The 12,367-nt window shown below is 43.2% G+C and overlaps 1 protein-coding gene across 1 annotated transcript in view; it reads left to right on the plus strand.

Annotated features, from left to right (window-relative positions):
* The window catches only part of LOC130265357 (urea transporter 2-like), a 302,492-nt gene that overhangs the window by 164,836 nt on the left and 125,289 nt on the right, over window positions 1-12,367 (plus strand). The gene's annotated exons all lie outside the window — the stretch shown is intronic.

A 12,367-nucleotide genomic window follows, 5' to 3' on the forward strand; every position in this document is an offset into this window, starting at 1 on the left:
ACTAGATGCAGCAAAGGAAACAGCCACTGGATATGAGAAAATCTTTTTCACTCTGAGCATAGTAATGCACAGAAGCAGTTGTGCAGTTCTTCCTTAGAGATTTGTAGGACTTGGCTGAATCCTGTTGTGCTGTATCTAACTTTGAAGCATAACTTGCTCTGATCAAGAGATTGGATAGGTGGCCTTCAGAGGTTCCATCCCAATCTGAACTACTCTATACATTTGTGACATTTATGATGCTTACCTGGGATTAAACTATGTGAAATTCATCCAGGGTACAAAATTCAGTTTAGGACTCAGCAACTTAGAGCTCCAATTCAGGCTTTTAGCTTCAAAAAACAAACTTCTCAGGAGAATGAAATGTTTCAGAGGAAATTAAAAAAAACAGTATTTTTAGATCCCACAAAAAAAAAAAAAAAAAAAAAAAAAAAAAAAAAAAAAATCCCAGAAATATTGTCCAATGTTAATTAAATTCTGTGTTTGAGCTTCAGTCACTGCTCAGTGATGAACCTGCTGCCATGATAGCCTGACAGTTATTTCAATTTATGACTGTAAAATCTAAGGCTGAGGAAAGATCAAATCTCAAAGCTAGGTAGAAGAAAGGAAAAAAAAAGAAAACAAACTCACCAACATTGTGTTTTGACTACAAATTTAAACTGCCAGAGTGAGAGATAAGTCTTTATGAGTTTGATTTTTACAGCAATGCAGACTGAAGCAGTAGAGTAGTTCCACAATTACAATCTCCTCTGTTTTTCATAGGAAAAGAGTGTGTTGGCACTATTTACAAACTTCTTCCTGATAATTATGGGAGAGAAAAGGAGGGGACACAGATTTTTCCATAAAATCAAACTGAGTCCTGTGTGTTGCCTGTTACTGGAAGATACAGCATGGCTCAAAGATCTTAGATCCAGTACTTGGTGAAATTGGTGCACCATAAAGTGCAACCCAGACTTGCTATGGGTATGTTAGATTTACACAATAAAAACACATCCACAGGGCTTCAAGCCCTCTCAGCAGGCACTGAATCAGTTTATTGGGGCAGACTTGGGCAAGGGTATTCCCAGAATCTCCTTTTTATGCACTGTGTGCTCTCTGGCCATACCCCTCATTTTGAGGGTGGTCACTGATCTACAGAACATGATGGAATGGGAACCTCTCATACTGTTGTTCACTGGAAAAACAAGCTGAGGTCACTCTGTCCCTTGGAGATCTGGTGCAGAGCATTGCAGAGAGAAACACTGGTAATGAATGGATAGAGTGATGGTGCAATTATATCTGACACATGTTGTCATAAATCAAACCTGACAGAAGTCCCAGAATTATTTTACAAAGCTCTGTGCAAACTGGAATGTCCAAATCTTTAAGGCAAAACATAAGAACAAAGTGCTGTCCCTTCTTGTTTTTAATGAGCTTATGACCATATTTTAAATAACTGAGCTGTGAGGACTGAGGGCAAAGCATTTCCAGATAAAGGGCAGCAAGATATACATTAAAAAGAATGGGTAGATTTAGGGGTTTTTCCTTCTCTCTTAAGGCTGCAATATAGAGCTGTGAGCACTAGCAGTATAATGCTGGCACCAGGACTTGTGTCTGTGCTGCCAGAAACAAGAGAAGAGGATGATGATCAGATCTTTCAAATTACATACATACATACATATATATATATATATATATATGTATATGTATATATATATATATATATACACATATATATATATATATATATACACACACACACACACACACACACACACATATATATATATAAAAGAGGAAAAATACTTTCATCACAGAAAGATGAAAATTTTGTTGCTGGTTTTCCATGGAAGGTGTTCAGATTCTGTACTGAACACTGGGAGAACAAAAGTCATGGATGGGAAGGCTGCCTTGAATCACAGAATTACAGAATTACAGAATTACAGAATCATTTATGTCAGGAAAACTCCCTAAAAACATTGAGCCCAACCATTCCCCCAGCACTGCCCAGGCCACCACTGTCCCATGTCCCAAAGTGCCACATCCACGTGGCTTTTAAATCCCTCCAGGGATGGGGACTCACCACTGTCTAGGGCAGCTGTGCCAGGGCTCAATAACCCTTTTGATGAAGAGTTTTTCCAATCCAAACCCAATTGCCTGGGGCAATTTGAGGCTTTATCCTGTCCCTGTTCCCTGGGATAAGATCCCAAATCCCCCCGGCTGTCCCCTCCTGTCAGGGAGCTGTGCAGAGCCACAAGGTCCCCCCTGAGCCTCCTTTTCTCCAGGCTCAGCCCCTTTCCAGCTCCCTCAGCCTCTCCTGGGGCTCCAGCCCCTTCCCCAGCTCCGTCCCTGCCCTGGACACGCTCCAGCCCCTCGGTGTCTCTCTTGTCCTGAGGGTTCCAGAGCTGTCCCCAGCACTGGAGGTGTCCCAGCACAGGGGACAGGCACTGCCCTGGGCCAGCTGGACACTCTATGGCTGATACAAGCCAGGATGCCCTTGGCCCATCCAAGCCATCCAATAAAGGATGGAAATTCTCCTTTTCCCCTCCTTCTGTTGCTGATATAATTGCAAAAAACAATTTTCATTGTCCTTTGTGACAGTGGCCAGATTAAATTCTAGTTGAGCCTTGGTCATTTTAATTTTATTCCTGTACAACCTCACATTTTTTGTAGTTCTCCTGGATTGTTTGTCCCTTCTTCCTAAGGTCAATAACTCCCCATTTTTTCAATAATTTCCAGCCAAAGCTCTCTGTTCAGCAAGGACAATTTTTTTCCCTGCAGGCTCATTTTTTGGCATTAGGATTTCATGTATGCTTTGCCCCTGGCTGCCACACTGTGTCTTGTTTATCCTGCAGAGCTGGCAGTGCTCCTGGTCCCCAGTGCTTCCTCAGGGCTCCTTTTACAGGGGATGGAAGTTTGGACTTTTCCCCTCCTGGCTTGGGACCCATCAGCTCCTGGCAGCTCCCTCTGCTCCCTGAGGTTCCCCCAGTTTGGGAAACTGTGCCTGGCACTGCAGTGCTTCCCTGACAATTGGGTGGCACCAGAGCTGCTCCCCTGAGTGCTCAGGACCTCCCTCCTGGCCTGGTTTCTGCACAGTTTTGGCTGGAAAGAGAACAGTGCAGCATGTCCTGTTCCAAGGCAGGGCTGGGTTAGGTGACCTCCAGAGGTCCCTTCCATGAAATCACTGCAAGATTCCACGATTTCCTCCTAAACTGTTGTGTAATAGCAAGAAATATCCATCATGCTTGGCCACAATCCAGTTCATGGTGGTTTTTCCACTAAAAAATGATACAGTTTTGCAATTAAAATAAGAAGCTTTAATTGAATTATGTTCTCTTGTTTCTCCTGAGACTACACAACCTTTGAGTTCCCACTGATGATATTTCACACTGACACACCACAGGGGTTTATTCCTAGAATTTTTGTTGTTGTTGTTGTTATTCTAGTTCTAAATGTTCCATGAAAAGAAAGGAGTGGCTTCAAAGAGAAATTTTCTGTTTCCTGAAGTTTTAATCTACTAAGATTTCCAAACACTTAGTAGCTATAAGAAGTGAAAACAGGAAAATCTAATGGCAAGATTTATAAAATGAATTCAACGTTGAATTGCAGAATATTAGTAGCCCATAAATTAAAATAATTTCATTGAAATGTATATGCCCACCCTTCAGCCATTTCACCTATTTGCTCGAGATGACCAGAAGAGCTTAAGCATCTTCTTGGTTTTAATAACATTTTTGTTGGCCAAACAAGGCAGAGCTTTACAAATTTTGTCTCTCTGCAGACAAGTCATGAAGACCCACCCTATCACCTTCCTCTAATGGACTGGTCACCTTGCAGAGCTGGCAAGAGCTGAATAGTTTTCATCATGTGTAACTGCCTTACAAAGTACTCAGGATTGGGTATCAGTCAAAACAAGCCCATGCAAAAAATTTACCATTTTAGCAGATGGAGTCAGAACAGCTCACTTGCGTGCAGTAAAACCTTAATATTTCCACAGCTGGCAAGTTTCCTGTGGTCTAAATGATTGGAGCTCTTGGGGTTTTGAGAGACAAGACCTAAATCAGGCTTTAACTCATAAAACATTTTGTGCTTCAAATATCAAGGTGCCTTACAGATTTTTGCTCCCCAAAAAGACAGAACTAGGTTTAAGTAATTTGGAGAGGGAAAATATATCTTTCATCTTCTGCCCCACATCCTGAAGCAAAAGCAGTGATATGGTGAAAGCTCAGTTTTGGCTTCTGTGACATTTTTTACAATCAGGCTTTTCTTGATTGCTGCTCTACAGCCAGAGATCTCACCTCTTGCCTCTCCTGACCAATATAATTGTGTCAACAGAAGTCTGCAGTGCAGAGGAGATCAACTTCTGAATTTTATTGTGCTGCTTCTGTGAAGTCCAGTGTAACAGGAGAGTGTGTTATGAAACCAGGCAATAATATTACACAGCTATGAGTCACTTAATATACACTGGTTTTGTCAAGAACAAAAACCCTTTATTGGAAACAATGCCTGTTGGAAAGTTAACTATTTCTGATAGCAGGTTCTCAGGCTGGTCCATGAGGAAGCCAAAATCCTATTATAATGCTGTATAAACTGAAGCTTTATTAGTTTACACACTTCTTGACTGTCAGAAGATTTGAACCAAAAGAGACTTTGTCAGAGATGAAAACTATTCTGGGGTTGCATTAGTAGCAAAGGATGTTTCAAGGGAAGGGCTAATGTTTCTTCTGGATGGCTTGGGGTAGGAATTGATGTGAAGTTTATGACTGTGACTTTTGACAACTTGCCCTGGCATTGAGGTAGATGAAGGATGAACATATCCTATTGAGAATTAGAAAGAATAAAGCCCTAAAAAATTGCCTCACACCTGTGTTTTACCCTTTCCTTAAACTATAAGATTCAGCTTTACTTCAGAATGTGGATTTTGCCACCTGCATGCCAAGAAAATCAAATGCCATGTTTTCTTCCTAATGGGATCTTCTTTTGAAGTAGACATACACTGACTGTTGCCTTGAATGGATCTGTCACTATCTAGTCCCCTCTATTTTAGTGTGACCTGCTCTTTAGCTCAGGGCTGGACTGGAAATCTTGGGCTCTGGAACCAACAGCCACCACAATGATGGGGTTATTTTGACTGCTGCAAAGTCAGAGCATGTTTCCCCACCTTCTATGACTGCTAGAGCAAGCTGTTGTTCAGGGGGCATTTTGTCATTTCCAGCTGTGTGCTTAATTATTCAAAAGCAACATTTCAAAGCAAAATTTATTTGTGTTGTCCTTCTTCCCTCCCCTGTTTTCTACAGGCTGCTGCTGTACTGTTGTTATGCTCTGTAAAATCTGCTCTGCAGAAAAGATTTATTCCTCTGATTCTGTGCTAAAATTTTAAGATTATTCAAGTGTGGCCATACCTAGACAAATAAGTGACAGGCTTCCACAGATGACACCCATGTACACACCCACAGTTTAGACACAGTAGTTAATGCTTCTTAAATGTAGTAAACAGAGAAAAGCCCACAGAGACATTTCTGCTTGCTTTATATAGTCCTGAAGTGTTTAGATCAATGCACCAGGTGCTTTAAAGCCCCTCTGAAAGTGGGCAGCCTTTATGTGCATGGCAGCTCATGAAATCTTTGGGAGCATCAGCCACTCCTCTCCATAGCAGTTCAGCTGATAGGATTGCTGAGACTCATATGTGAGGATACAAAGCTCTCCATGGACTCAAACCTAGCTTCTTTACTATTCTGGCCATCTGAATCATGGTGGCAGTGAAGATTTCATCCCAAATTGCATGGGTGTAAATGGAATGAGCATCCAGAACTGCTGTGTCACATCTGCTTCATAGTCAGTAGTCGCATTATTTCTTTTCTTTTTTTTTTTTTTTTTTACCCACTCTTTTCATCTAATTAGGGAGCATTGAAAGCAAAACCATGAAATCCAACTGATTTTAAATTTGTTTTTAGCAAAAGGAGGCTGAAATAAATAATGGAAAAAAGGAAGAGCTGAGTCCTTACTGAGTGTAGTCCCTGCTGAACCGGGACCATCTGCCTTTATCCTAAATTCACTGTGGCCACTCCTGCTTTCCCACCACTACTTGCAAATTAGATACCAGACACCTTCTTAAATTTCCACAGATCTGTTATTTTTTGTTAAAGAAAAGCCTGTTGATGCAGACAGCATTTTCCTCCTCTGGCTAGATAACTCAGGACAGAATGGTGACCCTCCACAGCCCTGGCCTTGACAGGGAGCTGGTTCCCTGTACAATATTTTAACAGACTAACATGCAAGGAAAGAAAAAGAAAAAAAAAAAAAAGAGGACAGTTACCCTGTGAAATGAAAGCTCAATGATTTAAAAAGCAGCAGTGTGTGTGTGAGGGAAGGCTGGGAGGCTGGGGGATGGGATGGCAGATTTTGCTTGTCAGGTCAGGGGTAACAAAAAATTATCCTGATCCAATAGACCATGTGAGAGGATATTACTGGGGTATGAAAAAATTCTTTTGGGGGGACAGAATGTATTTTTTTCTGCCCTTTCTCTAAAGCCCTGTTATTTTTCTGTTCCTTGCTTGCATCTGTTAAATGCTGGAATGTCTGCAGGGACGTTTTTAAAAGCTGCACAATGTCAATTAAATTTGCCGAGCAGTATATCTTTTTGGAGTACGTGTGACCTTTTCTGTTTGTCATTTCCTGGGCATCACACCAAGTGATCCTCTTAGGATGCTGGCTTTGTGGAGCAGGCTCACAGCAGCAGGACTGCAGGAACTGCAGGTTTCTGGGACCGCTGCCAACCTCCGGATAATTGCCATCAGCAGGAAAGAGCTAGAAAAGCTTGGCTGAGTCCATCTTTTACAGATAGATTGACCCCTTTCTGCCACTGCAGAATCACAGTCAGAGAGAAACACATATCCAAAAAGAGAGAGAAGGGAGGGGAAGGAGGGGGAGAGAGGAATGATTACAGCAGGAAGGCTAGATCTGATCTGAACAAGAGAGATTTGGAGGTTGCTCTTGCTGCTTTGCCTTCGCCAATATTTATAATATTCTTCTGTTTTAAGACAGATAAAACTGAGAATGAGGCTTAAATGCTGAGCTCTGTTACAGTAAAACTGGTGCTTTTGTGAGACCAGAGTCAGAGCTCTGAGAGAGGGGAGGGAAGAGTGGGAATTCAGTACCTCCATGTGATACATCTGCTGGGAAATAACAATTTGAACATATATGCAGCAATCAAAAGGCAGACAATGAATCCGTGCTGAAAGCCACTGCAGGTGCTTGGTAAGGGGATGGAGGACAGCAAAAGGAAGGAGAGAGGAGGCTGTGTGCCCACAGCTCAGTGGCTAAGCTCAAATGTTTCAAAAAACATCAAGAACCACAATTGCACTTTATGAGAGCTGGGAATGGAAAGCAGCACCCTTAATATCCCCATGTTCTGCAAGGGGCTGAGTGGGGTCAGTGGTGGTGACATGGCCCTGAGGTGATTTCAGCAGCCGAGTTTTCAGACACACCACCTCCTCCACGTGCTTGTGCCCCTCAGTTTCCTGCAGGTTCAGATTCAGTATAAACACCTGCAGTGGTGCAGCACAGGATCCCAAAATCCCTGTGTGGGGATTTCCAGGCAGATGCTGGGCTCCCCACCCTGAGCCAGAGCTGCCTTCCCCTGGCATATCTCAGCTGAGGTGGGACAGGCACTGGTCAAAGTCAGACTGAAATTCCAAACCTGCCCCAGACAATCCCAAACTTAAGGATGCAAGACCAGTTCTCTGTCCACTTGGGAATGGAAAAAGGTGAGTGTGTTACACTCTTGTCCCTTCCATGCAGTTGTGTGACTTTCTAGATATGGGCACCACAATTCTGCTGCCTCTCTCCTCTCCTGGAGGAAAATCCTTCCATCACTCATGGAACTGCAGCTGTAGAACTGCAGCTGTCATGCAGCAAAGAGCAATTCTGAGCCACAAAAATGTATAAAAATATGCATGACCTCTGAAAATCAAGATCTTCATGGAAAATAAAGCTTCTGAGACAGATTCTTTCCACTGTGTTTAGGTCTGTGAAGTCTCATATTAATATTAAGATGTTTGATGCTAAAGACATAACACCCAAATCCATTCACTAGTATTGCTTCTTTTTCTCTTTCCTCACCCATGATCTATCTCTTAGTTGCCAACATAAATAATACTCAGGTTACAGTCATGTCCTGTGGCTCCAAACTGGGGGAACTTCAGCACATAAGGTGAGCTGAGCAAACATGTATAAAGGCATAATCCTGTCAAATATTATCCAGGTCATATGATCTGTAGCTATATTCCTCCCTGCAGAGAACACACTCAGCTCAGCAAACGCTTGGCCTGTTTGTCTGTGTGACACTGAATGCCATGAGTGACATCTCACAGATGATACTTTATTGGTAGAGCAGGTGCTGGTGGCAAGAACTGTATTTATAGAGCAGAGGTCTAAAAATGGGTCTGTGCTTAGCAGGTCTCAGTCACTTCCAGATCAGATTTGAGTCTTTCAGAGGACCTTTCCCCTCCTATTTCCCTGCTCTCAAACTCTCACCAGAATGAGAAAGCCAAGGGGTACTTCCCCCAGCAAAAGAGCCATGAAATCTGGGATATAGAACCCATACCCTCCCTAGGAAGGGGAGGTTCCAGATCCATACATTACAGGCTGCACTTTTTTAGAGAAAAAGAAGGCAAACCCTGTAACATCAGCACTGCAGCAGTTTGTATTTGTCACAGCCCCAGGGTTATGGTGGTGAGGAGGAGATGAACACACCACCATGAGCTGAGCAGCACTGTGCATTTCTGGCATGTCACCCCTTCTGTGCCAACACTGCACACACAGACCCAGTCCTGAGGAAAATGTGAGAATCTCTCCTGGACTGGCAGGATGAAGCACACATGTGCAGGGCTCTCTTCAGGATAACTGGAATACCTTGGGGTGGCTTCCCTCTTTGTCCTTGCCTTGGCACACTTTCTCTCCTAAGCACCCTAAGCTGTAGAAGCAGTTTGCCATGCCAGGGAACAAGGATGTTTCTGAGAGCCAAAGGGGAATATGGATCCATCCAAATGACATCCAGCCAGCAGCACACCATCTGCAATGTTTGGGATTTGATGACTGACCTTAAAACTGCATTTTTGTATGAAGGTCTTTCCAACTATTACACTCCAACAGCAAGCTCAGAGTTTAAGTATGGGTTTACACAGAGAATATGCTAGACAAGGCAGAAAAGCAGTGGAGGCATTTCAGTTTCTGCCCAGGATAGAAGTTTGAATTCTTTCCTGGAAGCAGGCTCCATTTGATCCACCTGTGGATATGTGCTGGGTGCAAGGAAAGGTGATGAGATACTGCTCTGCTGGCCTGAAAAAACAGAGCTTTTTGCCCAAGTTAAATTGAAAAACATTGCCAGACCTCAGCTTGTAATATGCTATTCATGCTGCTTAGAGTAATCCTAGTCTGAGTGTGGTCCATGGCAAATATGAGGGAGCAAATTATAAACTTTTGCCTGAAAACCCATTTGTTCATTCCTCAGAAACTAAACAAGAAGGTTTTTAATGATATATATTTTTAAGGAATTATATTGTGGCTGCAGGACCTGTCAGCATAAACAAAGTCATTCCTCCTGTGGGCAACATATAAAAAGGAAAACACCTCTGTATTTCATTTTGTTTCCATTTGCCACCTCCCTTTACAGCTGAGGCTCGTGAGTGGTTTGAATAGTCTCACTGAAGTCAGGAGGATGACTTGTGGGCTAGAGAGAGGCACATGATGGAGGGCTTTAACAAATCACCCTCCAACACCAGATGCTGGAAGACACAGTGTTGGTAGCTGTTGGCAGCTGACCTGAAGAAGTGAAGCTTAGCAGTGAATGGAGCCCCCAGGCTCTGCAGCTCAGCTTCCTTTCCTCTCTTTAGCACAAAATATTTTAAAAGAAACTGAGACCAGCAGCTTTTCCCCAGCCAACAAAAATAAAAACACTTGCAGCACGGTGGAAGTGCAGCATGGCTGCCTAACTCCAGACTGCTCTGCAGAGAATCAGAGGGATGGGTGGGTGGGTGGGTGGATGGATGGATGGATGGATGGATGGATGGATGGATGGATGGATGGATGATGGATGGATGGATGGATGATGCATGGATGGATGGATGGATGGATGGATGGATGGATGGATGGATGATGGATGATGGATGGATGGAGGATGGATGGATGATGGATGGATGGATGGATGGATGGATGGATGGATGGATGGATGGATAGATGGATGGATGATGGATGATGGATGGATGATGGATGATGGATGATGGATGGATGGAGGATGGATGGATGATGGATGGATGGATGGATGGATGGATGATGGATGGATGGATGGATGGATGGATGGATGGATGGATGATGGATGGATGGAGGATGGATGGATGATGGATGGATGGATGGATGGATGGATGGATGGATGGATGGATGATGGATGATGGATGGATGGATGATGGATGATGGATGATGGATGATGGATGATGGATGGATGGAGGATGGATGGATGATGGATGGATGGATGGATGGATGATGGATGATGGATGGATGATGGATGGATGGATGATGGATGATGGATGATGGATGATGGATGGATGGAGGATGGATGGATGGATGGATGGATGGATGGATGGATAATGGATGAATGGATGGATGGATAATGGATGAATGGATGGATGGATGGATGGATGGATGGATGGATGGATGGGTGGATGGGTGGATGGATGGATGGATGGAGGGATGGATGGATGGATGGATGGATGGATGGATGGATGGATGATGGATGAATGAATGGTGGATGGGTGGATGGATGGATGGATGGATGGATGGATGAATGAATTGTGGATGGGTGGATGGATGGATGGATGGACGGATGGATGGATGGATGGATGGATGGATGAATGAATGGTGGATGGGTGGATGGATGGATGGATGGATGGATGGATGGATGGATGGATGGATGGATGAATGAATGGTGGATGGGTGGATGGATGGATGGATGGATGGATGGATGGTGGATGAACAGCAATTGAAAGGTGGGCACAGAGACAACAGCACTGTGGCTAAGGTCCAAGCCCAGAGCAATGAGGCATCCACAAGAACTATTGCCATTGTCAACAATGCATAAATGTAATTTGTTGTTTCAAATGCAGTCTATCTCCTTAAAATAAAACAAAGAAAAGCAAATACCTCAGCTCTGTTAGCTACCTGGCCAGTGAAGGCTGCCCATGAGCCAGATATATGATGCTGATATAAACCTCCAGCTCAGGCAAGATCTACTGGATGGGTTTGATCAAGGATTAGTGAATCTTTAGGAATGTGACTCAATTGGAAACAGATGTTTTCACTCTCTGGTGATGCAGAAGCAAAAGTCCCTTCTGTTTGTCTTCCCTTCTGTCTCCTCCAATCCTTGGATATATTATTAACATATTTTTTGTCTCATTTTATTTTTGTGTCTTAAAGTATTCCTGCTGCAGACTCCTAAATTGTGGGGAGAAGTAAGAAAGGAAATGCCAGCAGATCAGGACAACAAAAAGCCAAGCCACTTACAGACTTGCCCATCAGCTAGCTCCTCTCAGAAAACTTCCTTCGTCAGTGCCACCAGTACTATCAATCTGCTCACATAGCAGCCTCTGGTATTCAGGATGACTATTCATTCAATCTTTTTTTTTCACCCAAATTGCTGTTTACTGCTCATATTGTCACTATCTGTCTCACCAAAATAAGGCAACTAAGGATCATCCTGTTGTTTTTACTATCCCACTTGCCCCTTCCACCTTTCTGCCTTTTCTTAATGTTTCTCATACTCTCAAGTCTAAAATGAGACAGCTTTGGATTCCTCATAAATAGCAAAAACAAGACTAAAACCATGTCTGTAGTCCCACAGCTGGGGTTCCCAGTGTCACTAGTTACTTTGCCAGAGCCACATGAGTAGGTACATCTCCCCTTTCCAAACTGGCTCCCTTTGTGCAAATGGTTGTCCCAGTTTTGGGCTCAAAATATGTGTATGAATGAGCAGAGCATCACTCATGGGCTTAGCTTCTGTATATTTCAAGGCAGAGGTCCATGGATGTCCAGGATTATGGGATGCTGTGGCAGGCTGTATCTATTGTATTTTCTTTTTATAAGTTATGAGGGTGCAAGAGTTGTTCCTGGACAAGAGAAAAAAAAAAAAACGTTCCAACTTCTTATTTGCATTTTTCCCTGTTGAATGGAAATCTAGGAAATAGGAGAGGATGTGCTCTCCCTGAGTAGCCCAGGCCATACTCATCTTCATCCTGGGTGATGTTTGAAATGCAGGAGGGATGTGAAATAGCCAGAAAGGAGGAGGTAAGCACAGGGAAAAAAAAAAAAAAAAAAAAATTGAGGCAGAAATCAGGTTTTA

Source organism: Oenanthe melanoleuca, chromosome Z (assembly GCF_029582105.1).
Source record: "Oenanthe melanoleuca isolate GR-GAL-2019-014 chromosome Z, OMel1.0, whole genome shotgun sequence".
In the NCBI taxonomy this organism is placed as follows: Eukaryota; Metazoa; Chordata; class Aves; order Passeriformes; family Muscicapidae; genus Oenanthe; species Oenanthe melanoleuca.